This window comes from Rhinopithecus bieti, unplaced genomic scaffold, assembly GCF_001698545.2.
Source record: "Rhinopithecus bieti isolate Rb0 unplaced genomic scaffold, ASM169854v2 scaffold_3041, whole genome shotgun sequence".
In the NCBI taxonomy this organism is placed as follows: domain Eukaryota; kingdom Metazoa; phylum Chordata; class Mammalia; order Primates; family Cercopithecidae; genus Rhinopithecus; species Rhinopithecus bieti.
In genome coordinates, this window is record NW_016804262.1 from 2358706 (window position 1) to 2385266 (window position 26561).

The 26561-nt window shown below is 36.2% G+C and overlaps 1 protein-coding gene across 1 annotated transcript in view; it reads right to left on the reverse strand.

Annotated features, from left to right (window-relative positions):
* Positions 1 to 2141: 2141 nt before the first annotated feature.
* NUP35 (nucleoporin 35) overlaps positions 2142 to 26561 on the reverse strand; it is a 97946-nt gene continuing 73526 nt past the window's right edge. The window contains exons 10-12 of the transcript XR_001884574.1: positions 4379 to 4471; positions 3714 to 3875; positions 2142 to 3323 (exon numbers count right to left, since the gene is read on the reverse strand). The gene's annotated coding sequence lies outside the window, so the exon portion shown is untranslated. The remainder of the gene's footprint in view (positions 3324 to 3713; positions 3876 to 4378; positions 4472 to 26561) is intronic.

Here is a 26561-nt window from a genome sequence, read left to right on the forward strand (position 1 = left end):
TTTAGAGTATGTACAGAGAGCAAAATGCTTTGGATTCATCCATACATGGAAGGCAATTCAAATGTGATCCATACATTTGGCGCTGACTAAAAATTGTTATGTCAAGTACATTGTCAAATGTGTCATTGCCTGAAATCACAGTGTTGAAATATCTGTTTATGTAGTATGTTTTTTGATGAAAAGGTTGTTAGACAATTTTTTAAGTCATTGTCCAAAATATTAGCATTTGGCAAGAGTCATTCTAGCAAAAAGTTGTTCACTGAGCAGTCATTATAGAGGGTAAGTCTGAAGAGAGTTACAAATGGGAAACAGATTATTTACTCAGTAAGAATGTATTAAATGCTTACTTAAAGTAAGTTGGACTGCTCATGTAATCTAACCCTTAGGATTATTTAACTACCTAGTTTATCTTTTATTGAGATTTTGCTAAAGGAAATGCCATAGGCTTAACCACTTTAACCTGAACTATGGCTTTCCTTTGGGAAACTTCTGCAAAACAAAAGGTATATCATTTTGCTACAATTTAGCCTCACTTTTAAAAGAGAGTAACAGCAACTAACACTATTAACCATACAATATCGAGATAAATCTCATATATTGAAAAACAATTGCTACAAACCAAGAGAGTCTCTCTAAAAGAAAATTACATTCATTCAGAAATAGGACATTGCTAAGGGAATATGAGTGTCATAGTAAACTATGTGCATATTCACAGAGATAAAAGAAAATAATTTTTTTAAAGGAAAAATGAGGAGGATTACACAATTGTTTTGAGATAATTTTCTTTGTCTACAAGGATCAATAACAAGGGTGACAGTAGCCCAGGCAGTTGAACCAGCAGTTGCTGGGCAATACTTCTGTCCTTACAGAAGTATTTTTTCTTGCAAGAACTCAGTCAATATTAGGAAGACAGCACCAAGCCATGAGAGGTCTACTCCCAGGACCCAAACACCTCCCACCAGGCCCCACCTCCCGCACTGGGGATTACAATTCAACATAAGATTTGGATGGGGACAAAGATCCAAACTATATCACATTCTAAAATAATAGTTCTGGTAGCTGTATAATAGAGAGCAAAATAGAGGGAACAAGCATGGATGCAGAAAGAACCTTCAGAAGATTAGAAAGTGGCCCTGTGAGTGCTAATAAATGGCTACAAATAGTAGTTCCTACAGCAGTCTATAAATAATAGCTGTTGTGTAGGAACCATGTTTCTGAAACCCTGAAGTAAATCACTAGGTTAAGAGAGCAGATGCTGAAATGTCTTCACAAATCAATTCAAGTCCTCAGACTGATGCCTGAAATTCACTAAACTAAGAGACTATGATATATGGTCATTCAGGCATAAATGGAGATAACCTAGGCAAAAAGAAGAAAGAACAATTCAAGGAAATGATGAAATTATAGCACTTGGTGACAGGACTACAAGAAGGAATCATGAACTATAACTCTGAAATGGTCACAGGACTCAGAACAGAGGCCACATAGCTACTAAGCAGCATGTGTCCATTTGGAGGTCTAGATTGTACTTGTTTGAGTATCCTTATCTGTAAAATGGTCAAAAACAAAAGTTCCCACCTCATGATATTGTGAAGATTGAGTTAAGAAATATAAGCACTTAGAATAGTGCCTCAAAAATTGTAGGTGGCTCAGAACATATACAAACTTTGTTTAAATACATTTAAGTGAAATGTCAGGCACCTCCCACATTTTGTTTTGTCTTCCGATAATAGCAATTCCATATGGCAAGCTAGAAAAACTGAAGTTAATATTTACAATGTCTTTTCAGTATAAATACTGTTGACAGATGACTTAGCTGCCCCATTTTCTTAACTTTCATTTTTCATCAGTTATTTTGTATACACTCAGTTACCTCCTTTAGAAATCTTATCTATTTTGTGGCTCCCTATTGAGTTTAATAAGATAAAGTTTAATAAGATAAAGTTTAATAAGAGTAAAGATCTGTAGACCTGAGAGAAAAGGAAATGGCATTCTTACACTCAAAACATTTGGGAAAAATGATAAGAAATATTTTTATTTGAAGTATGATTCGTACTACTCTTCCAGCAATTGCAAATACAATAGAAGTATTTCATTACATTTCAATACCAAAATTATTATAAATCAAATAGCTATTTGGAGACATAAGTATTTACCATATATAATGAATTTTCAGTCACAAGTGCTGGTAGGAATCAACGTTAACGTTTTATTTTCTTCCTTTTAAAAATGGCTAAATGATGAATATAGTTATCACAAAGAGATTAAGGGATTGAAAATCTTTGACTTGTTACTAAATCCTGAATCCTGTTCTGAACTTGAATTTGCTTTTATGGAAAATTAAAGCACTAGCAGTTTAAACCCAGTCTCCTTTTTATATAAATGCCATTTATTTCTTGAAACTGGCTTTTAATAATTGCTTAAGTCATTTAAATGCAAGCAGACTTCTTAGTAGGTGCTAAAACTGTGTACCAGGACTGAGGGTAAAATTAAATGACTCATTTCCATTATGATTGAAGCTGAAAACCTTTTCTTGTTATTATGTTGTGAATTCCACCAAATAACTCCACAGTCATTTATTGAATTTTTCTTCTTTCAGACATTCACATTCCAAGCTATTGTATAGTAAGTGAACTGGTAACTTTTTTCAATATACTTCAAAATGTTACTATAAAATGCCCTGCAGCAAAGACAATACTAGCTACTACCTAGCAGTGGGGTGAGCTAGTTTACCCTTTCTAGAGTTTGACATTTAAATGAAGTCCAGAAACATAAATTAAGAACATCTTAAATGATACTATAGATTAATATTCAGCAAAGAACACATTTGCCATTAACTGATTTTGAAAAAAAAAGTTTGGTTGAAAGAAAAAAAATTAACCATCTTTCCTAAATAAGTTTTCTCTTGTGAGTAACCTTCAAATATAATTACCAAGGTCACAAAGCATCTTTGCTCTTTTTTTGCAAATATGACAGTTTCTATTCCTCTACTTATATCATTCTAATGAAAAAAAAAAAACAAAAAAAACAGAAACTCTACAGCCACAAAGGTAAAACCATGCAATTGCTAAATGGCAATTGTCAAAGGTTAAGAACAAAACATCAGTAATAAACTCTAAGAATTCTGGTAATTGTTGGAAAAATATCTGTGAAAGATTGATGTGACTATATGATGGTGGTTTGTTAAAGTGAATTTTCTAATCTCCTTTAAAATTTTTCTCAAGATCAGCCTGGTTTTAGATGAAGAAGTATTTTAAGTTATCAAAAACTAGTAAGAACATGTTCTTCATATGCTTGGCAAATTGCATTTCTGGCTTCTGGTCCTGAAAAAGAAGACAGCAAGACATCAATCAATTGATATGACATCCCACAGACTCTGTTACGAGATGAATTAGGGCAGTGTTATGTGCAATACTATTAAAAACGATATGAGCATCCTGGCTAACACGGTGAAACCCCGTCTCTCCTAAAAATACAAAAAATTAGCCGGGCGTAGTGGTGGGCATCTGTTGTCCCAGCTACTGGAGAGGCTGAGGCAGGAGAATGGCGTGAACCTGGGAGGCGGAGCTTGCAGTGAGCCGAGACTGTGCCACTGCGCTCCAGCCTGGGCTACAGAGCGAGGCTCCATCTCAAAAATAAAATAAAATAAAAATAAAAAACGATGCGAGGTCATAGTATAATTTTTGTAGGTATCTTTCACTTTCTTCTTTTACCTTCTATATTCAATCTGTTGCCATGGGCTGTCGTTCTTCTATCATCTCCCTTCCTTCTCTTATTCTTTCTTCTTTCCCAGGTTTTCATTATGTTATACCTGAGTAATTATGGTATTTTCTTAGCTCAGTGGACCTCAGATATCATTCTGAGTATCTGCGCAGCTATATCACAGAGTTACAGGTAGAGGAGAAAGTGAGAAAACAGAGGCAATGTAGTAAGTCTCTAAGAACATCAAGTTTATTCATCTTAGTGTTGTGTCCTTTACTCTGGAAGAATGTCCTTCCTGCTGATTTGATGTTAAATTTTCATTTTTGTATGAAATAGTGAAGATAGTATGTGGTAATTTACTCTTTATATTTTGTTGTTGAGGTTTTCTAAATATTCTTTCCTTCAAGATAAATCGTTAACAACTACATGTTAGTCCTCAAGAATTTTCTAGGAGCTTTACTAGCTTATGAAATTCAAAACTCTGCAAAACAATATAGCTGATCTCCCTGAGTCTATTTGCTTCCAAATTCACCATTTGTTAAGGTTTAGGATGCTCTGCCTAAAACCCAGGATTAGGCCAATCTATTAATGCTCAAGAAATTTTAATACCTCTTTGTTGCATTCAACATGTATTTCAACACCCACTGCAGCCACTACAGTCTAGCCTTTATTGTACCTGTTCACCTTCTCTGGTCAGGTAAGTGTCCTCACTGTCTCCCATACATATTGTCCTTCTTTCAGCTCCAGGCTTTTGATCATATTCTTAACCCTAGGGAGAAAAAAAAAATCACTGTATCTCAAATTTAAATACACTATTCCAATAAGTGGTTGCTCATCCTATTTGCTTGTTCTAGTTCTCTACTAGAATCTAATTTCCTGAATTCATTTTCTTGGTAAGTAAGCCAGTTAATCTTCTTCTTATTACTGTCTTCACTATTTCCAGTAGCCTGTGCACCTTCTCAAGGAGACCACCTTTGAGAAGAATTTGTACTAACATAAGTTGAACTATGAAAGGTAAAGCCTGGTTTTTTAAAATCTGAGTAGTCATGTTTCCATTACTTTCAGTTCAAAAGCTATCTAGAAAACTCCAATTTTTGTTTATCACATACGTTATCACATACGTATCAGTCTTACAAATAGAGCAGTGTTTTGCAGGTTCATAGGTATTAATAAATGAGACAGAGATTCCCAAAAAATTTTGTTATGAATGTGTTGAATATTTTAGGACTAACTGAAGCTTAAATCAACAGACTGTGGCTCTATTTAAGGTAACAATCATATCCAATTATTTCTGTCACTATTTTAACTCAAACTCTAATTTCTTCCCATTGCAAAAGAGTGCTAAACACCCATCTCTGTATTAAAGACAACACAACTGTGGTATGAAATAGTATCTATTAAATTATATAGTGGTTCCTTATTGCCAACCTAAATTCATTTAATGCAAAAAGTTATTCAATATACAACATTTTGGAAAGCATCAAAATTGCTTAAAATTGTTGGAAATGTATAATCCTGTAATGTTTGAACAAAAATATCAATTAGAAAAATAAACGTACTTTAAAGGATCACTATATCTGTGTTGTCACTTTTGTACACATACTACATCCAAGTGGCTGGGGCATAGTAGAAATTGCTCTATGTTTAGAGTCAGAAAACACACACACACATGCACACACACACACACACACACACACACACCCTGTGGCAAGATGAATGTGGCAATTTGTCTCTTTTGAGCTTCAGTTTCTTAATCTGTAAATAGGAGGAAATCAACTACCCTTCAAAAGTTGTTTGATCCTGTCTACAGGTGTCATGATGAAAAAAATAAAAATAAAAAAAACTTGTTTGAAAATTAAGTGAGGAAATGCCTATGAAAAAAAAATTTGCAATATTCACTACAGAGAAGTCTCAATTAAACAATGCTTCATTAAATTTGTGCTCAAGTATTGTGACTACAAGCCAAAAAAAAAAAAAAAGGGGCAAGCTGCCTGCAGTCAGTATCTCTACTGGAAAAAAATAAAGCGAATGTGAAAGAAAACACCTTTTACGTCTTTAAAACTTGCAACCAATGGTAATATTTCAAGGGACACAAAAATGTTTTTATTGTGCAAGTTTCTATTTACTGCTAATTTTAAAATATTATTTCTTATTCCGTCCAGTCTAAATGACAGGTTCACCTTTCTCTTTGGCTGATACAAAATTAATGGCTCAACAAATAATCGTGTGCTGTATTATCACATACAATGAAAGAGATTTAGGCAGAAAATAAAAGTCTAAATTATATGTGATTTTCATAAAAAGTCTCTTTGCATGAGCTATTTCAGTAGATTGAAGAGGTCAAAAGTCAATTTGCAGTAGGCCAAAGAGTGGATAAGAGGTGAGGAAGTGCAGATGGCAATTATATGCCTTTCTTTTAAGACATTCCCCTGAGAAAGGATACAGGGAGGCAACGAGGGAGGGAAAGGAAGGAAGGAGTAAAGAGGTACTTCAGTTCAAAGTGAGCAGGGAAAAGGGAGGAGACAAATTTGTGGGATCAGAATTCAGATTTCTATCAGACAATGATAACAGTAAGAGCCTCACTTCTGCTACAGCCCACACTTATGACTTCTTTTTTTTCTTTAATTGTTCACCATTTGAAAGAAACTGTATATTTTTTCACATTGCATAATATACTAAAATCACAAATGACCCACAAAATGCCAAGTTAAAGGAACACTTTCCAATCTTTATTTTGCAACAAGGCATTTGACATCTTCATCTTCTTGAATCTTCTTTCTCCATTCTTTTTAAATCTTCTTTAAAGTCTCCTTTTCCTAAGACTCCTTGAATCCTTAGGGTAGACTTGGTTATGGTGTGGTAACAAACAGTTCAATGGCCTAACCCAGCACAAGTGTATTTCTCACTCACACTGCAAGTCCAGGACAGGTCTTGAGGAGTTTCACTATTGATAATCGCTAAGGAAAACAGGTTGACAGAGGCTCCATGTCAACATGTTACAGAAAGGGGACCCGATCCAGACCTCAAGAGAGGGTTCTTAAATCTCGTGCAAGTAAGAATTCAGGGCAAGTCCATAAAGTGAAAGCAAGCTTGTTAAGAAAGTAAAGGAATAAAGAATAGCTACTCCATAAAGCAACCCTGAGGGCTACTGGTCACCTGTTTTTGTAGTTATTTCTTGATGATATGCCAAATGAGGGGTGGATTATTCATGCCTCTTCTTTTTAGACCACATGGGGTAACTTTCTGACACTGCCATGGCATTTGTAAACTGTCATGGCGCTGGTGGGAAGTAGCAGTGAGGATGACCAGAGGTCACTCTCATTACCATCTTGGTTCTGGTGGGATTTAGCTGGCTTCTTTACTGCAACCTGTTTTATCAGCAAGGTCTTCATGACCAGTATCTTGTGCCGACCTCCTAACTCATCCCGTGACTTAGAATGCCTTAACTGTCTGGGAATGCAGCCCAGTAGGTCTCAAGCTCATTTTACCCAGTCCCTATTCAAGATGGAGTTGCTCTGGTTCCAATGCCTCTGACAAACACATTTCAAATCGTCAAGGCAAGGAGAAGGGAACCAGCTGATTGTGCATTGCCTGTGCTGAGAAGTGACACACATCATTTCTGGTCACATTCCATTGGCCAAAGCTAGCAGTGTGGTTATAACTTCACGGTGACCAGAGAAATGCAATCCTACCCCATGCTCAAAACGAAAAGAACGGAAATATTTTTAAACTGCCTCTGTAACTGCAACCTCTCCTTCTCACTGCAAATATTTCTCAAAATTTGATTCTTGACCTCCGATTTCCATTGTGTATATCCTTCCTGAGTGACTTCATTCACTTCCTATATGATAATGACAACCAAATATACATCTTGCCCAAACCTCTCCCATAAACTCTATAGACAAATATATCTCTACTTAGGTATCCCCAAAGCATCTTTAACTTACCACCCTTTCCCATTTCCTGTAATGAACTGTTTGCTTTTTCTTCCTATTAAACTATAACTTTCTTTAGATCATAACTGTGTTTTATTTATGTTTGTATCCCCAGTACAAGCAAAATGCCTATAATCTAAAAAGCATTCAATAAACAATATTTGTTACATGAATGAATGAATGATGGCCATATTTACGGTGTTTGCATATATTCTTCAAAAGCCTCAGATGGATCATGCAAGACTTACGATTCAGTGCCTTAAATTGAATGAGTGCCTGCTATTGAGGGATGTGCTTTACAAGTGAGATGCTAGGAATGAGGAAATCAGTCAACAAACATATATTGAGCACCTACTATCTGCCATGCACTATTTTAGGTATGTTTTTGTTTATATCAATAAACAAAACAGACAAAAATTCCTGCTATTTGGGAGAAGAAAACAGTAAAAAATAAGCATTATATAATATAAACATTAAAAGGGAAATTGTATAATATGTTAGTGTGAATTAAAGTATGACAAATGGCATGAGGGGTCTCAAAGCTACAGATAGCAGTGAATTTTAAATATAATAAATAGAGTGATCACAGTATATATATCATTGGAACAGTAATATTTAGGCTGATTTGAAGGAAATGAGGAAGTTAGCTGTGTGGCTCTCTGGGTTTTGGGTTGGCAGGAACCACCAGTACAACAGTTCTAAAGTGGGAGTATTCCTGGGATGTTTGAGGAACATCAAACAGAAGAGGGTGGCCAAAGCTGAGTGAGAGAGCAAGGCGGAGCTGAGGTCAGTGAGGAAACCGTGAGAGAAGGGGCCATTAAAGACTGAATTTTGCTCTGAGGGTAATGGGGAGCCACAGGACAGTTGTGAGAAGTCCATGATCTGACTTTTTCTCTTTGATGAGAAAAACTGGACAAAATGATCTGACATATTTTTAAAACATGGTTTGGTTGCTGTTATGAGAATAGACTAAAAGAGGTTGTATTAATTACCTATTCCTACATCACTAAAATTTTCAAAAATATATCAGCTTAAAGCAATAGATATTTATCGTTAATTCCTGTAGGTCAGGACTTTGGAAGCAGCTAAACTGGGTCATTGTGGCTCAGTCTCTCAGAAGGTTCACATGTCAACTGAGGCTACAGTCTCCTCCAGGTTCAAATGGGGCCATAGGACTCATTTTTGAAATGGCTGAACCATGTAGCTGTGGGCAAGAGGCTTCAGTTCTTTGCCATATGTTCTCTCCATTGGATTGCTTGAGTGTCCTCAAAGCACAGCAGCTAGTTTCCCACAGAGCAAGAGATCCAAAAGAAAGAAGTCACACTATCTTTGCAACCCAGTCCTCAGAAGATATACACTCTCATTTTGCCTTATTCTATTTGTTGGAAGCAAGTCTTTCTATTCCCTTCCAACCCCAGCTTTTTCCCCAATTTTCTTCTTTCCTGAGCTTCATTTTGGAGAGAAATGTTTAAAAAGTGATACTCCTTTTTTTTTTTTTTTTTAAGAGTTGGTGTCTCACTAGATTGTCTAGGCTGGAGTGCAGTGACTATTCACAGGCATGGTCATAGTGCACTACAGCCTTGAACTCCTGGGCTGGAGGGATCCTCCTGCCTCAGCCTCCTGAGTAGCTGAAACCACAGGCATGCACAACCAAATGATTGCTGTTTCTATTCAACCTGTTTTTATCACAATTTTGACTTGTATTCATCCTCAATTATTTAAAGAATTAAAAAGTAAATGTAATTGTCTTCAAAGTGTTCAAATGTGGATATATTTGCACCAAAAATGTAAATTAAATTAAGTGCTAGAAAACTGAAAAATTAAATTATTCCTCATTGTATTAGTCAGGCTTCTCTAGAGGGACAGAACTAATAGGACAGATGTATATATGAAAGGGAGTTTACGAAGGAATATTGACTCACACGATCACAAGGTAAAGTCCCACTACAGGCCGTCTGCAAGCTGAGGAGCAAGGAAGCCAGTCCGAGTCCCAAACTCCCAAAAGTAGGAAAACCAACAGTGCAGCTTTCACTGTGTGGTCAAAGGCCTGAGAGCCCCAAACAGATCACTAATGTAAGTCCAAGAGTCTAAAACTTGAAGAACTTGGAGCCTGACATTTGAGGGCAGGAAGCATCCAGCGTGGGAGAAAGATGAAGCCGAAAGACTCAGCAAGTCTAATCCTTCCAGCTTCTTCTGCCTGCTTTATTATAGCCCGCTGGCAGCTGATTAGATGTGCCCACTCAGACTGAGGGTGGGTCTGCCTCTCCCAGCCCACTGACTCAAATGCTAATCTCCTTTGACAACACCCTCACAGACACACCCAGGAATAATACTTTGTATCCTTGAACCCAACCAAGTTGACACTGGATATTAACCATCAGCCTCATGTTTTCAAATAGTTTGTTTCTCTCTTAAAATATTCAAGACTATTTCTTAAAATTAAAAGGCACACATATTAACAGAATCAATTTTTAAATCAAAATTATTTAAAATCGATTTTCTGCCTAACTTTTGAAAATGTAATTAATATTATTAAATAAATACTTAGAAATAAGCATGCAGTGCCCTGTAATCCCCCCCAAGTGAACTTACTCTGGAAAGATCTGAAGTTAAGAGGATTCTGCTTTAGCGCCAAGAGTTAGAAGTTCCGTCCTGGGCAACATAAAGGTGACCTCCATTTCTTTAAAAAATAAAAAAAAAAAAAAAAAAAAAAAAAAAAAGTTTTTAAATAAAATAAATACTTTAGAAAATAAAACCATCTAAAATTCTAATATTCAATGCTAATGTGCTAGCTGCCAATGTGTTATGCTTAAAACATATTACATTTAAGATTATGTTTAATTTTTAATAAAAATTTAAGAATACATGCAGATAAATATAATACATACGTTCATACATACATAAATACACAACACATTTTAAAATAAATTGCTCACCATTGCAAAATATTTCTCACCAACCATGTGCAACCATTGAGGATACCTTACTAACACGTGATTTCTCCCAAAATCTCAAGCTGGACACAAAGTGAAACAAGAAACTGACACTAGGCACTGTGGGGATCAGCATTCATGCCTTCTGATTGGAAGAATTTGAAAAGTCAATTTGTCTTTTCTCTCACTTAAGTGTTTGCTCTGCTCACATTCTCCCCGCGCTTTGAAGCAGTGTCCTTCTCCAATGTGAACACCACCACCACACACAACTTTCACAGCACAAGGATGCAGCTGCATTTTGTTTCAAGGACTTAGGTCAAGAGATGCAGGGAAGTCTTCCCTGGGGTTTGAAAAATGAGTCGTAGAGTGAATGTACTGCAACGCATTGCACTGCAGGCACTTTATCTCTCTCCTCCCCCATGAAAGAAGAAGAATAAAAAGGATCAGAAAAGCCCTGCTTCATTGCAACTGTAACCCTGTACCCACAACAGGCTGCTGAATGAAAATTAGGCACTCTCATCTATGCCCAATCAGCAGTGAGTAACGGGAACTTTGGGACCCAGGACCTTCTGGAACAGCTGAAGAGTGTCACCTTCAGGTAGAGGGCTGAAAGTAGTGTGATGAATAGTATCACACTATTATGGGGAGTATCGTATTTGAAAGAGAATAAAGAGCATGCAAAAGCCTTTGAATAATCTGTCTCCCTTGGTGTCCTAAAATTTCTGTCTCATTGTAATTAAAAGAATCAAAGGAAGGTCTAGCATAAGAAAGAAAATCACCTCTAGTTTTGGCATAATATTTTCTATTTTAAGATCTTTTTTATTTTATTTTTAAGCAGTCTGCCTTACTTCCTTCAATCTTAATTTCCTTTAGTCTCTAGAGATGGGTTAATTTGTGTAATTGCAGCATATCTTCCATTACTCGTCATTCATGAGGGAAAAATCCATAGTTCTGTGTATATCCTGATTTGTGGATATAATCATGCAGAATTTTTATGGCAGTTCAAATCTAAACTTTAGCACTTTTGGGGAAAACAGTCTCTTCCAAGAAGGTGGCATGATTCCTTTTTTTAATAGTCACAATATTCCATACTTAGGTCTATGAAAGTATAATGGAGGACTTCATACTTAGTCCTCCATTGGGCACATGATAAAACTGATCCCAGATGCAGTTTTTATTTCACTAAACACAAACTGAAAATGAACATGCTCTTTCATTTGGGAACAAAATTCAATTATAAAGAAACAGAAAATGCACTCTGAGATCAATAGCCTATTACAGTGCCAGCATGTGGGATAATTTCAGCTGGGTTTAATCTACTGAAATATGTGGCTATATACTATTTATTTGCTTGTGCATTCCTACATAAGAAGTGACATACATTTAGTTTAGTTTTATTGGTGTACAAAGGGTATATGTAAAATTGAGTAGTATTCAAAAGCATGATATAAAATTCAAAATCAACAAGCTAACAACCTGAGGCAAAAAAAGAAGTGTCTCTATGTTATATATAGATCCTCCTTAAAATACAATTGGAATTTTAATATTCAATAGTCTGATTTTACTGAACATTTTATTTTTTAAAAGTTGATTGGCAAGAGTACAAAAATGCAGTAGGTCTCTGAGCTGGAAATTAAATTTAAAGATACATATTTCAATGTCATACATTTGTTTTAAAGGTAGGAAACTTGTATAGATTATGTAATCCACTTCTACAGTTTCATGGATGAGCAAACAGAAGTCCAGAGAGATTGAGTGACTTTGCTTAAGGTCAATCAGCCAGTTCCTTAGAATAAGAAGTGTGTTCTCATAGCTAGTCAGTTGGGATAGGAAGTTCGCCAATCTGAAATGTCTCTAAGAGCACAGGCCGTGTAACTAGAATCTCAGTTTCTCCACTTATTAGCTATGTGATCTTTTAAGGTTACGGAATCTCTTTGTCCTCAATGCCCCTACTTGTAAAATAGGGATAATTATATTGCCTACCTTTTAGAGCTACCATGATGACTAAACAAGTTAATAGATGTAAAGCACTATGAACAGTGCCTGGCACAGCAATGTAAATGGCACCCCCAGAGTAGTGCAGCGTACAGCCTATGGCAGCCCTTTACATCTCTATATATAACCAATGTACCAAAAGTATTGTGGATTGGATACTAGAAGAGCAAATGGATATTAGTAGGAAAACAGTGACATCCGAATAAAGTCTGGGGCTTAATTAATAACCATGCACCAATGTTGTGTTTTGTTTTTTGTTTTGAGACAGGGTCTCATTCTGTTGCCCCAGCAAACACAATTCACTGCAGCCTCAACCTCTGGGGCTCAAGTGATCCTCCCACCTCAGCCTCCTGAGTAGCTGGGACTACAGGCACATGCCACCATGACCGGCTAATGTTTATATTTTTTGTAGAGGCACGGTCTTCCTATTTTGCCCAGGCTGGTCTTGAACCCCTGGACTCAAGCGATCCTCCCACTTCGTCCTCCCAAAGTGCTGGGATTACAGGTGTGAGCCACCATGCCTAGCTTATTTTCTTAGTTTTCAAAAATGTACTATGATGATATTCAATGTTAACTAGGAAATTTTAAGGCTCTCATGTTATTTATTCTTCACTTAGGATCACAGATGAGTTAAGACTGGACTCTTAAAGCAATATAACAGTCAAGTAGATAATATGGTGTTCAGTAAAAGTTGATAAAGACTTTGTCAGTTTTTAAAAATATTAATATCCAAATATTTTGTTTACACAATAAAACATGTATTGGCTAAGCACTAAATCCAATGGTCTCTTTTAAATAGTTACAAGATGCGTGAAAAAAACCTGTGCCCTTTTTCTTATCTATGTATTCGTTGACATATTTTACTTAAAATGTATTTTATGTTTATTGTAAATAATTCAAACAAAAGAGAGACCTAATGTTTCACTATTTAGTAAATATCCTCTTCATGCAGCTTCATTTTCTTGTAAACTAACATAATGCCAGTTTTACAGTCTTCTCAGGAAATTTCTCCCTGCATGTCAACATTCACTTTGATCAGGTGCTAGTTTCCTATCAAATACATTCTTTTGGTGTTTGTAAAATAAACTTAGTCTGTTCTCAGGACTCCATCACTTTGATTTTATAAACAACAATAGAGGAAGTGAAATCTAGGTTTCTGATATCACCAATGTCCCTAGCTATTCAGTTTTTTCTTACAAAAAATAAGATTTGAACAACAAAAAAATAAGAAAGTTATCTGGACCCCTAAATTCTTCAATGTTCTAAAATTCTGTTGAAATTTCTTGTAGATTTCTTCTATGTAATTTTCTTCTACGATAATAAACATTGGTGCAGTGTTTCCCAAAGGAGGGGAGATGGACCACCTGTTCAGGATCACCAGAGGAGAATATTGAAACTGCAGATTACCAATTTAGGCCCCAAATCTATTGGTTCAGAATACCTTATGTTACAGCCAGGAAATGTGCATTTTTAACAAGTTTTCTTCAACTCCCAACCTACTCCAAGTGACTCTTACCCACACTAAATTTTGAGAACCCTGTGGTTTGGTTAGTCTTAGTTGCAATCTTCAGTGCCTCCTACACCGTGGTCTAGATACAGTATGATACCGCTAATAACATCAAACAACGCACTTCTTTGAAAGCCTTCACTAGCACTTGGAATGGGACAATAAACTTAAATTTACAGCAAATATAAATTTAATTAGGAAGAATAAAAATATCTTAGGTGTTTTTTTTTTAAATTTTGCAGCATAGATTTTAGGGCTACAACATGTTTATATATATGTGTGTGTTTATGTATATATATGTTTTTTTATATATGCACACACACACATACATAGTAAATGGATTATTACAGTTTAGCAAATTATCATCTCATATAGTTACGTTTCTTTTCTTCTTTCTCTTTTTTTTTTTTTTTGATGGTAAGAGTATCTAAAATTTATTGTCTTGGCAAATTACCAGTATGTAATATAATATTATTAACTATAGTCCTCATGCTGTACAATTATTATTATTATTATTATTACTATTATTATTATTATTATTGAGACGGAGTCTCATTCTGTTGCCCAGGCTGGAGTCCAGTGGTGCACTCCTGGCTCACCACAACCTCCACCTTCCAGGTTCAAGCAATTCTCCTCTCTCAGCCTCCCGAGTAGCTGGGATTACAGGTGCCCGCCACCACACCCAGCTAATTTTTGTATTTTTAGTAGAGATGGGGTTTCACCATGTTGTCCAGGCTGGTCTCGAACTCCTGGTATCAAGTGATTTGCCCACCCTGGCCTCCCAAAGTGCTGGGATTATAGGCATGAGCCACCGCACCTGGCCCTCATGTTACACATCAGACTCTAGATTTACTCATGGGGCATAATTGTGACTTTGTGTCCTTTGGCCTACACTTTCCAACCTCCCATCTCCCAGCTCCTGATACCACTGTTCTACTCTCTGTTTCTACACAATTCATTTTTTAAAAAAATTCCACATATAAGTGAGATCATGCAGTATTTTTCTTTTTGTGTTCTGTTTATTTCACCTCACATAATGTCCTCTAGATTCATCTATGTTGTCACAAATGGCAGCATCTCATTTTTGAAGGCTGAGTAATATTTCATTATATACCGCAATTTCTTTATCTATTCATCCACCAAAGGACACTTTAGTTGTTTCCATATCTTGGCTATTGTGAATAATGCTGCAGTTAACATGAGACAGCAGCTAGCTACAGGAGTGGAGGTTTTATTTCCTTTGGGTATATATCTAGAAGTGGGATTGCTGGACCATATTGTAGTTCTAGATTTAATTTCTGGAATTATAATAGTTCTATCATATTTTGGAGATATGGTAATTCTATATTTAGTTTTGGACTATGTAGGAAACCTCCATATTGTTTTCCACAGTGGCTGCACAATCTACGTTCCCACCAAGAGTGTACAAAGGTTCCATTTTTTCCACTCCTTCCCCAACACTTGTTACCTCTTGTCTTTTTCATAATATCCATCCTAACAGATGTGAAGTGATATCTTATTGCAGTTCTGATTTGCATTTTCTTGATGATTAGTGATGTTGACAACCTTTTCATATACTTGTTGCCATTTTTATGTCTCCTTTGGAAAAATTTATTCAGGTTCTTTGCCCATTTTTTAATCAGGTTATTCATTTTTTTGCTATTGAGTTGTGTGAGTTCCTTATATATTTTGGATATTAGCCCCTTATTAGATGTGTGGTTTGCAAATATTTTCTCGCAATCTGTAGGCTGCCTTTTCACCAAAATGAAAAAATAAACAAGAGGGACTACATCAAACTAAAAAGCTTCTGCACAGCAAAAGTTTTTAGTTTGATGTAGTCTCTCTTGTTTATTTTTGCTTCTGTTGCATGTGCTCTTGGAGCTATAACCAAAAAATCATTGCCAAGGCCAAAGTCAAGGAGCTCTGCACCTATGTTTTCTTGTAGGGGTTTTGCAGTTTTGGTCTTATGTGCAGGTCTTTAAGCCATTTTAAGTTTTTTTGTTTTTGTTTTTTTGCATTCCTTAATATAAGGGTCTGCTTTTATTATTTTACCTGTGGATATTCAGTTCTCCCAGCACCATTTATTGAAGAGCCTAACCTTTCCCCATGCCATCTCATTGGTGTCATTGTCAAAAATTAGTTGACTGTATGTGTTTGGGTTTACTTCTGGACTCTCTATTCTCCCTTGGTCTGTGTGTCTGTTTTTATGCCACTACCATACTGTTTTGATTACCATAGCTTTGTAGTCAATATTGAAATCAGGTAATATGATGCCTCCCTCTTTATTTATTTTTACTCAAGATTGCTTTGGCTGTTCACGGTCTTTTGTGGTTCCATATGAATTTTAGATTTTTTTTTCTATTTCTATGAAAAATGTCATTGGATTTTGATAGGAATTTCATACCTATATATCACTTTGGGTAAATATGAACATTTTAACAACATTAATTCTTCCAATCCATTGACATAGAATATCTTTCCATTTTTTTTTTCCATTTTTATCATGTTTTACAGTTTTCCGTGTACAGATCTTTCACTTCATTTCTAAGTTTTTTTATGCTATTGTAAATGAGATGGTTTTATTTCTTTTTCTGAGTTTATTATTAGTATTTAGAAATACCTCCTATGCCCTTGTCTAGACAGAGTATGGTTTCATAAATTGGAGCATAGGAATTCTTTGAAAACATTCATTTTCTCCAATAACAGGATAATACACTTACAAAATTTGCATTAAATATAGATTTAATTAACCTAGGAGGAATAAAGATAGCATAGATTTTTGCATGAGTTCTTTCATTTTTCACTTTATACCCATATAAACCAACAGTATTCTTAGGTCCCCTGGAAATTTTTCTCTATAAATTGTCCAAAATACAAATGATGTTTCTTCACACTATCCCAAATTAGAGTGCCTTTTCACTCATAGTCTTGTTCTTGTGTAGCTGTGAAATGAATGTTCTGTCTTTGGCAAATTACAGTCAATCTCTACTTCTTGGTAATTCACACAACATTAAAATAGAGCCTTATTATTAAAAAAAAAATCCATAACTTGTTCAGGATATCAGAAAGTCATAAAAGCTATGGAGAAAAACAAAGCAGGAAAAAAGGATAAGAAATGCCATATTAGGGGTGGAGATTGTAATTTTAAATAGGGTAGTCAAAGAAGGTTCTACTGAGAATGTGTCATTTGAGAAATAAAAACAAATACTGTGAGAGCTTGAATCATGCAGAAATTAGGGATGAGCTTTCCAGACAGAAAGAGGAGCAAAGGCAAAAGCCCTGAGATCAGAATGTACCCAGTGTGTTTGAAAGACAGAAAACTGGTGCAGCTACGCACAGTAAGAATGAGGAGAAGTAGTAAAAAATGAGATAAAGAGGTGGGGGAGAGAGGCCATGAAGACTGTAAGAACAACTCACAGATCAGGATACAAACTCGTTTTCACTCTGAGGGACAGCGGTAGCCATTTGAGGGTTTTAAGCTGAGGAGAGACATGACATACCTTACATTCAAAAGCATCACTCTGGTTGAGCTAAGAATAGACTCCAGGGAGAGAGTCTTTCAAAGATGAAAGAGAGACTAAAAACTGACAGTAGTAGTGGAGGTAGTGAGACAGAGCTGGACTCTGGGATTTGCTGATGGCTTTCATATAGATTGTGAGAAAAAAGGAGGAATCAATGACGACTCCAAGGCTCTTTGGCCTGAGCAACCATAGGATGTAGCTGTCATCAGCTGAGAAGGGGAAGGTTCTGGTTGTACATGTTACATTTGAGATATGTATTAGATATCCAAGTGGAGTTGTTGAGTAGGCAATTCACTATAGGAGGTAAAAGTTCAGAAGACCCATTTTCAGGTTGTATACAAAAATTTGGGAGATGTCCACATAGAAATAATATTAAAAACCATGAAATTGAATGAGATCACAAAAGGAGTAGGTGTAGACAGAATAGAGAAAACATTGCAGGACTGAACCCTTAGAGCTTCCAATATTGAAAAGTTGGAAAGATGAGGAGGTGCCAATAACAGAGACTGGGAAGTGGAAGCCAGTCAAGGAAGAGAAAAAAGAAAAGCGATTGTCTGTGTCAAGTGCTGATGATGGGTCCAGACAGAGGAAAATGAAGAATTATCCATTGCATTTAGCAATATGGAGGTCATTAGTTACCTTCATAAGAGTAGTTTCAGTGGAATGATTGGAGTGAAAGCCTATTGTAGTAAGTTCTAAAAGAACTTGAAGAATGATACTGGAGGTATTTGAGAAGTTTTGCTATAAAGAAAATGCAGATATGGGAATGAAGAATGAAATTGCATTGAGAGAACATGTTTTCGATGGTCAGAGATAAACCGTGTTTGTTTTATGATGGAATAATCTATAACAAGAAAAAAACTGATTACTCAAAAGAGAGGTGAGCAATCTTGTAATAAGTAAGAGGAGATAGGATCTAAGGTCCTACTAGAAGAGTTGCCTTGGATGAATCAGACAGCTCCTCTAATGTTCCAGATGTGAAGACAGAGTATATGGTCACAGAAATTTGTACGTGAATAGATATAGTGATGAAAACCTGTGGAAATTCCCTTCAGATTACTTCAGTTTTCTTAGAGAAAAAGGAAGCCAGCTCAGCTGAGAGTGAGGACTTGGGGAGTGGGGATAAGTACAGCAGATTCACTACAAATTCTCAAATTTACACTATTAATGAAATGTGCAAAAAAAAAAGTCTATTTTATTTTCTATACCTCATTTAATATTCTTCTCAATATTCCACCCTATTTGGAAGGAAGTGAGAGGACAAGGACTTATCTCAAGATGGCCAATTGATAGCTCCAGTTTAAACAACCTCTGTAATGTAAATATTTAGTCAACTCGATTTCGTTAGCTCGATTTCAGCGTTGAATTTTTCACCCTCCTCCTCCCCGACTGACACCTGGGTATAGGGGAAAGCTTACAGAATTCAAGGGATTATCCCTTCCATACAGCCTGCCATCCTTGCACTGGTCTCCACTGTGATGTGGCTGGTGCAACCCTTAGATATGCCATTGTTTTACAAAGGAATACAAAGTCTGTTATCTTTGCTCAGTAATGGCCTGCTGGCCATTCCTTCACCCCATCCAACTCTCACTGATTCAACCCCTAGTCAAGTGTTGCTTCCTGTGCAGCTATTCTCACGAAGTTTAGAGGTGACTCCCATTTAATGTCTGGCCTCACCCACTACTATAGCAAATCACTTTGGGCAAATTCCCAGCAAGAACCCCTCCAAACACAGCTGGACTCTCAGAGCCAGGTACGTTGCCTCAGATTCATCTTTGTAGCCACCTTCATCTACCATTGCCACGTATTACCTCACATGTTGAGACAGAGCCACCTGAAATGACAGCCTCATATGAACATTCCAAAAGAAAAGCTCAACAAAAGCTACTCTATTTTTGGCTTTCTTGCAAACTTGTCAGCCTGGAGAAGGGAAGTCAGAAACCTATGTCTGATTAATTCTTTCTCACATATTCTGAGACCAGAAGGAACAGCCTTTTTAACTTTCCTTATGTCAAGGTCTTCCAGAGTATCAAATCTTCCTTCTTTTGGGTGCTAAGCCTAACTGCTCAGCCTAGATGATAGAAGGATATCTTTGCTACAATATAAAAGCAAATATATGAGTCCTCTTGGCATGATTCTAAACACAGCCTTGGATCAACTTGGAACTAGGGATTACTGAAAATGAAAATATATTAGCTTAATAGTCCTAAGGTATTATCCTTTCCACACCAACAACTATAAACATAATCAGTGCTTTCTACTTTCTCTGTGTAATTTGGAGAATTGAAAATACCTAACTTTCCACCATAGTGTGACATTAAAAAGGTGATTTTTTTCAAACCAGTATTTCATTCTATGATAGTTTTAGTTATACATGTTTTGTTGTTATCATTGTCTTTTCACTTTAATTCTGCACTGAGGTGATTTCCCAAGGGGTACAATTTTGAAAAATCAAACCAATCAATAAACATGCTTTACTGCTATCTAAACTCTAAACGCAAAATATTACACCAAGTGATTATGTTGAGGTTATTTATGCAATCCCTTTTAAAGGTCACTTTTCTAAATTGAAGGCTTTCTATCACAGTGGCATTGCCTGTGTTTTGCTCATCATTGTTTAACCTGTAATAACCTGTTTTCCTCTTGGGAGAGGAAAAGCTCATTAATTCACATTAATACACACAGATTTGACAGCCAGTGCTGTTAGGGCTTCAATGCTTATTAATACTCATATACCACAACCTTACTAAGAACTTGTCTTCTTGTCTAATAATGCATTGAAAGCATTATACGAAAGCGTAGCTTCACCAAACATGCTTGAGAGTTAACCTTATATGTAATGGATCAAAAATGTTTACGTTATTGATTGTTCCTCTTCAAGGTTTAGTAATTTCTTAATCACATAGAGTTGATTATGATAGAGGAAGTCAATTCACTTGAGCTAAATTTTTTTTGTGATATGAGAACATAGATATTTTTGGGCTAAACTACAAATATATTGAAGGTTAGATAAAATTGTAAGATAGTAATATTCATGTTTTACAATGACAAACAAGTATTAAATTCTATAGCGAGAGAAACTTAATGATATTTAGTAGATAACATCCCAAAATGGTATATTTCATTGTAGTTTTATGTTACATTAGTAGAATTTTTCTACTAATATTTTGTGTTTTTATTTCATGCTGAACACACAAAAACTTTGGAAAACATTTTCTAATCACCAATTGATAGACACATGATAATTAAAATTGTATTAGGTTTCCATCTTCTTCAAAATGCTCTAAAAAAAACATTAAAATAACTGGTAGTCTTTGTCCTCAGATGCTCACAATTTCTTGTTTTCTTGAACCAGTGATTCCTACTCCATGAAAGTACATCTTTCACTGTTCTGGATTCTATTTAATCTGAGCAGATATTCAGTGAACACCTACTAAATACAACCACTACCATGCTGAGTGATGAAAAGGATAGGCTTTTTAAAATTTCCTTTCAGTTCTCTAAGAAGTTTATGGCTCAACTACAGAGAAGCTGACACACATTTAACAGTTAAGTAATAATCTAATGAATTTCCATTTCAGTGCCCTACTGTCCTAATATAACTCATATAATGGGTTTTTAAAATACTTAAGCTATATTTAAAAGTGATCTGTGGGAAAGCCCTGGCATATAAACACAGAAAACCAGGTAGGTTTTAGTTAAGCAGCTGCCTACAGGGCCAACTTGAAAGCTACCACTGGGAGGAGCATGTCAAATCTAGACCTAGATTTGAATCAAACTCTACTCCTTACTACTTGTAGGGCTTAGGGCAAGCTGCTTCACTGTACTAAGTCTCAATGTCCTTGGTTGTAAAATGGGAACAATTATACCTAGGTTGCTTAATGGATAGTAAAAATTTTCCATGAAGTGTCTGACATAAATGGTAGGTGCTCAGTAATACATAGCTTAAAAGAGTACATAAAGAAGAAGGGCTTGAAGGATGGATGCAAAAAAAAAAACATAAGGCGCCTGGGCGTGGTGGCTCACGCCTGTAATCCCAGCACTTTGGGAGGCCAAGGTGGGTGGATCACGAGGTCAGGAGATCGATACCATCCTGGCTATCTCAGTGAAACCCTGTCTCTACTAAAAATACCAAAAAAAAAAAAAAAAAAAAAAAATAGCTGGGCGTGGTGGTGGGCACCTGTGGTCCCAGCTACTCGGGAGGCTGAGGCAGGAGAACGGCGTGAACCTGGGAGGCAGAGCTTGCAATGAGCAGAGATCACGCCACTGCACTCCAGCCTGGGTGACAGAGCACAACTCCGTCTCAAAAAAAAAAAAACATAAGGCATTCTGAATAAAGGGGTTATAAACAAATTCTCAGAAGCAATTTGATCGTGGCATATCTACAGTGACTGCTAGAGTGAACAAAAGGTTATATTAGAAATAGTGAAAAATAAACTGGGATATACAAGGTAGGGCCATATGTTAAAGGGTTTTGAATTTTAGGTTGAATTTTATCCTTTCCAGTAGTTCTCAAATGTTAGTGTACATCAGAATCACTTACGATGCCTTCTAAAAATGCTGATTCCCAGAATCCAGGCCCAGAGATTTGATTTAGTTGATGTGGGATGGCCACCTTCAGCAAATATCACAAGTGATCCTGATGCTGCAATTCATGCATGATGTACTACACTTTGCCAAGTGAAATACTAACCTAGGTTTATTCTTTATTGAAGGAGTAACATATAGGGAAAAAAAATTATAATTTAAGATCAGTCTTCCAGCTATGTCTAGAATGAATTAAGCATATAGAAAAAAATTAAACGGCATTATATTAATCTATTCATAAAATTATCAGGAACTGCAAGATAGTCAAAATCATAGTGGAACATGAATGGCAGATATGAAACATATTTCTAGACTAGAACTAGAAGGATTCTGATTAAGAAAATAAAGGCAATACAAAATCCTAAAGACAACCCCAAAATTTCAAACCTAGAAGACTGGGTGAACAGAATGAAAGAAATTGGTAAGAGACACTAATTTGCAAAGAAAAGATGATTGAGTTCCATTCCCAGTATGTGTAGCTTAGGATGGCGGCAGGATCACCCAGTGGACATAAATGTTCATTAGGAGTACTAGAAGTCTGAGTCATGAGTGAGAATATGACACTAATAATCATAGATTTATTATTATTAATATTAATAGAGACTAATAATAAAAGATTTAAACATCAATACAAAAAGAAATGTTTAAAGCCCTAAGAATGGATCATTTCTTCAAGGAGGAAAAAAAACATTAGAAAAGCAGAGGGTCAAAGGAAAAGAAAAATTGTTAAGGAGACCAACAATCAAAAGAACGTGAGGGCCAGGGGCGGTGGCTCATGCCTGTAATCCAGATAATCCAGAATAATCTCTCCACCTCAAGAGCCTTAGTTTGATCACACCTGCAAAGTCCGTTGTGCTAAGATAACATATAAGTATTTTTAGGTTCCATTGTTCTGCCTACCACACTGACTAGTTGTCTACAAGCCTTTTCACAAACATTTCCAGGAGATGCATTTTTTGTCAGAAGTTTTTAGAATCTGGTTGCATATGGAGGGTGCAATATCTAGAGACCTAAAGATAGCTAACAATACAAGTAAAAAAAAAAAAAAAAAAAGCTTTTCTTAAAACAGCCAACAGGAGCCTATTAGTTGTGGACTTCATATGTTCAAGTGATAGATGTGTTATTCTTTCCATTAACACTGTAACAGTTAAACATCAAGGACAAGTAGCAGAGCAATATTTTCAACAAAGGTGAAAATAGTGGGAAACTTTTTTAGTTGTCAAAATAATTGGGAGGAATACTAGTGGCATTTAAAGGGTGGGGGCCAGACATGCCAGATATACTGCAATATAATCACTAGGACTATACCCTTAAGAATGAAATGGCAATGTGCATGATTTCTGCAAGTGAAAACTTATTTATAATTACTTGGGCCTGGAACCTAACTCCACTTCACATGTAAATACAGAGTATGTCTGGCATTCTTTATGCAGTAACCATATATGTGGTACCATGTAATTAAGGAAAAAATGTATTTGCTTTACCCAGAACTTAGCAAAGAGTTTCTCAATATTTTGGAAAAAACTCACCATCATCATGCTCCTTCAATGTATAATACAATACAATGTGCATTATTAGCTATTGCATTCAACATGCTTTCTATGTATACATACACATCATTTGGCCAGGCATGGCGGCTCATGCCTGTAATTCCAGTACTTTGGGAGGCCAAGGCAGGCGGATCACCTGAGATAGGGAGTTCGAGATCAGCCTGACCAATATGGAGAAACCCCGTTTCTACTAAAAATACAAAATTAGCCAGGTGTGGTGGCACATGCCTGTAATCCAGCAACTTGGGAGGCTGAGGCAGGGGAATCGCTTGAAACCAGAAGGCGGAGGTTGTGGTGAGCCAAGATGGCGCCATTGCACTCCAGTGTGAGCAACAAGAGAGAAACTCCATCTCAAAAAAAAAAAAAAAAAGATACACATCATTATGTCTTCAAGTGTAATTGTGCTCATGAATTTACACACTGGAATGTGTTTACTGTTTTATTTTTATTCCTTTTTAATTTTACAACTAGGGCATTACATTTATTTTCCTAAATTTTTGCATGTAGGTAGGTTAAATTATCTGAGAATTCCATGTTAATGTCATAAAGGAGAAATAACATATTTGTTATACAAAGGGAGGCTTGGGACTGTGCTGGATTTTTGGGGCTATAACTAGTCTTGTTCTTCTCTGTGGTATTGATTTTATGTAGTCTTTGAAAATTATAGATGCTACTTACTGTAGTCACCAAATAAATATAAAAATGTGTGTGTCACTTTTATACTTCAAACAATTTAGTTGGCTGCTTAGAGCTTTGTCATATGCCATGTCTAACAGTCCACAACTTGTCCCTCTACTAGACCCCAGGGACTTTCCTCCAACACTACTCAGTCTATAATTAAAGGATATGAGAACATTAAATGATATTATTTTATTACACTAGTAATATAGGGTAATAACAAAATAGATCCCAATTTTAAAAACAGAAACAGAAGTGTTATGATGCCAGTTATCTAGAAAACTAAAAGAATTATTTGGTTTGTGTAAAAAGTGCATTTTATCTCAATAAGATATATGGTACGGCCATACAAAGGGGGTTAGATGTGGAATGTTATGTAGTAGGTGACTGTAAAAGAAATAATGATTTACCCTTTTTAAAAAAAGTGAATTAATATTTTATATTCTTATCTCCAAATGTGAGGAAATAATTTTCAACATCTCAGAGAATTTTTGATGTGTGTATTCAGTGTTTAGAGGGAAAGATGTTTCCTTTAAAAGGAAATATACTGGATAACCCTAGGGAAGAGAAGATACACACATAATCTAAACATATGTGGACTTTTGTACAGTCTATTTCTCCTTATCAACCTTGTCAAAAAATGGTAATACAGAAGCCTTGAAAAACAGATATTTACTGTAGTTTTCCTGACAAGTACAGCACAGACTAAGTTGTTTTTTTGTTTGTTTGTTTGAGACGGAGTCTAGCTTTGTTGCCCTGGCTAGACAGCAGTGGTACGATCTTGGCTCTTGCAACCTCCGCCTCCCAGGTTCAAGCAATTCTCCTGCTTCAGACTCCCAGGTAGCTGGGATTACAGGCATCCGCCACCATACCTAGCTAATTTTTGTATTTTTAGTAGAGACAGGGTTTCACCATGTTGGTCAAGCTGGTCTCGAACTCCTGACCTGAAGTGATCTGCCCGCCTCAGCCTCCCAAAGTTCTGGGATTACAGGCATGAGCCACCATGCCCAGCCAGACTAAGAGCCACCGCGCCCAGCCAGACTAAGTTGTATATAGCACACATCATATAGAAAGTTGCCTAAAATGCCTCTTGACATTTCTCCCTCCTCCCAAAATATCACACTATGGCATTGTTAGGTTTTCTTCATTAGTCTCTGTATATTTTCAAATTATTACCCTTCTTACCAGGCTGTTAGGATAAGGTTTTTGCACCTGAGAATGATTGCTTTTCTTAAGAGACCAGCTTACCAAGAATTCTGCCAAATAAAATGCATCCCAAATATCAAAATTAAGCTTTATTTATCACACACCCCAGCTGGTCTGAAAGTCTTCTGCTTCTACTCCTTGGCTGTATCTCATGAACCATCCTACTCAGATGCTCTGGGCCCTTCTGTACCTAATCAGTCTATAATACAACTTGTACCTTCTCAAATCAGGAGCCAGACCAGAAGTTCCTAAATCTGAGATTCTCCATGGTGTCTGAGTCATTAGAGTTATTACTAGAGTCTATTTGCATAGGCTATTCTGTGCATGTTTTCTTCATCTTCAAGCAGTATTTTTTTTTTCTTTTTCCTATGAACCCTAGACCTAATTTACCACTTCTAAAATCCTTCCAAGATGGACTTTTAACTTCTTCAGGAGCTAGCTACATTGAAACAAGTTAGGAAGCTTTCATTTTAACATTCCCTTTTCATAAGACATTATCTTTTCATTCCTTCACTTAAGACTATTTCTCACTTTTTCTTTGTGTTTTGTTGTTGTTGACAGGATCTCACTCTGTCACTCAGGCTGGAGTGCAGTGGTGTGATTATGGCTCACTGCAGCCTTGAACTCCTGGGTTCAAGCCATCCTCTGCCTCAGCCTTCCCGGTAGCTGTGACTATAGGCACGTGCCACCATGCCTAATATTTTTATTTTATTTTTTGTAGAGACAGGGTCTTGCTATATTAAGTAGGCTTTCTTTATCCTGGCCTCAAGTGATCCTCCTGCCTTTCTTTAAAAAAAAAAAAAAAAAAGACAAATCTATTAAAAACAACTATAACTACAATAATTTGTCAAGTGACACAAACCATAAAATATACAAAACATGTCAACAAAACAAACTGAGAGTGGGGAGTAAAAGAGTCGAGTTTGTGCAAGTGATCAAAGTTAAGT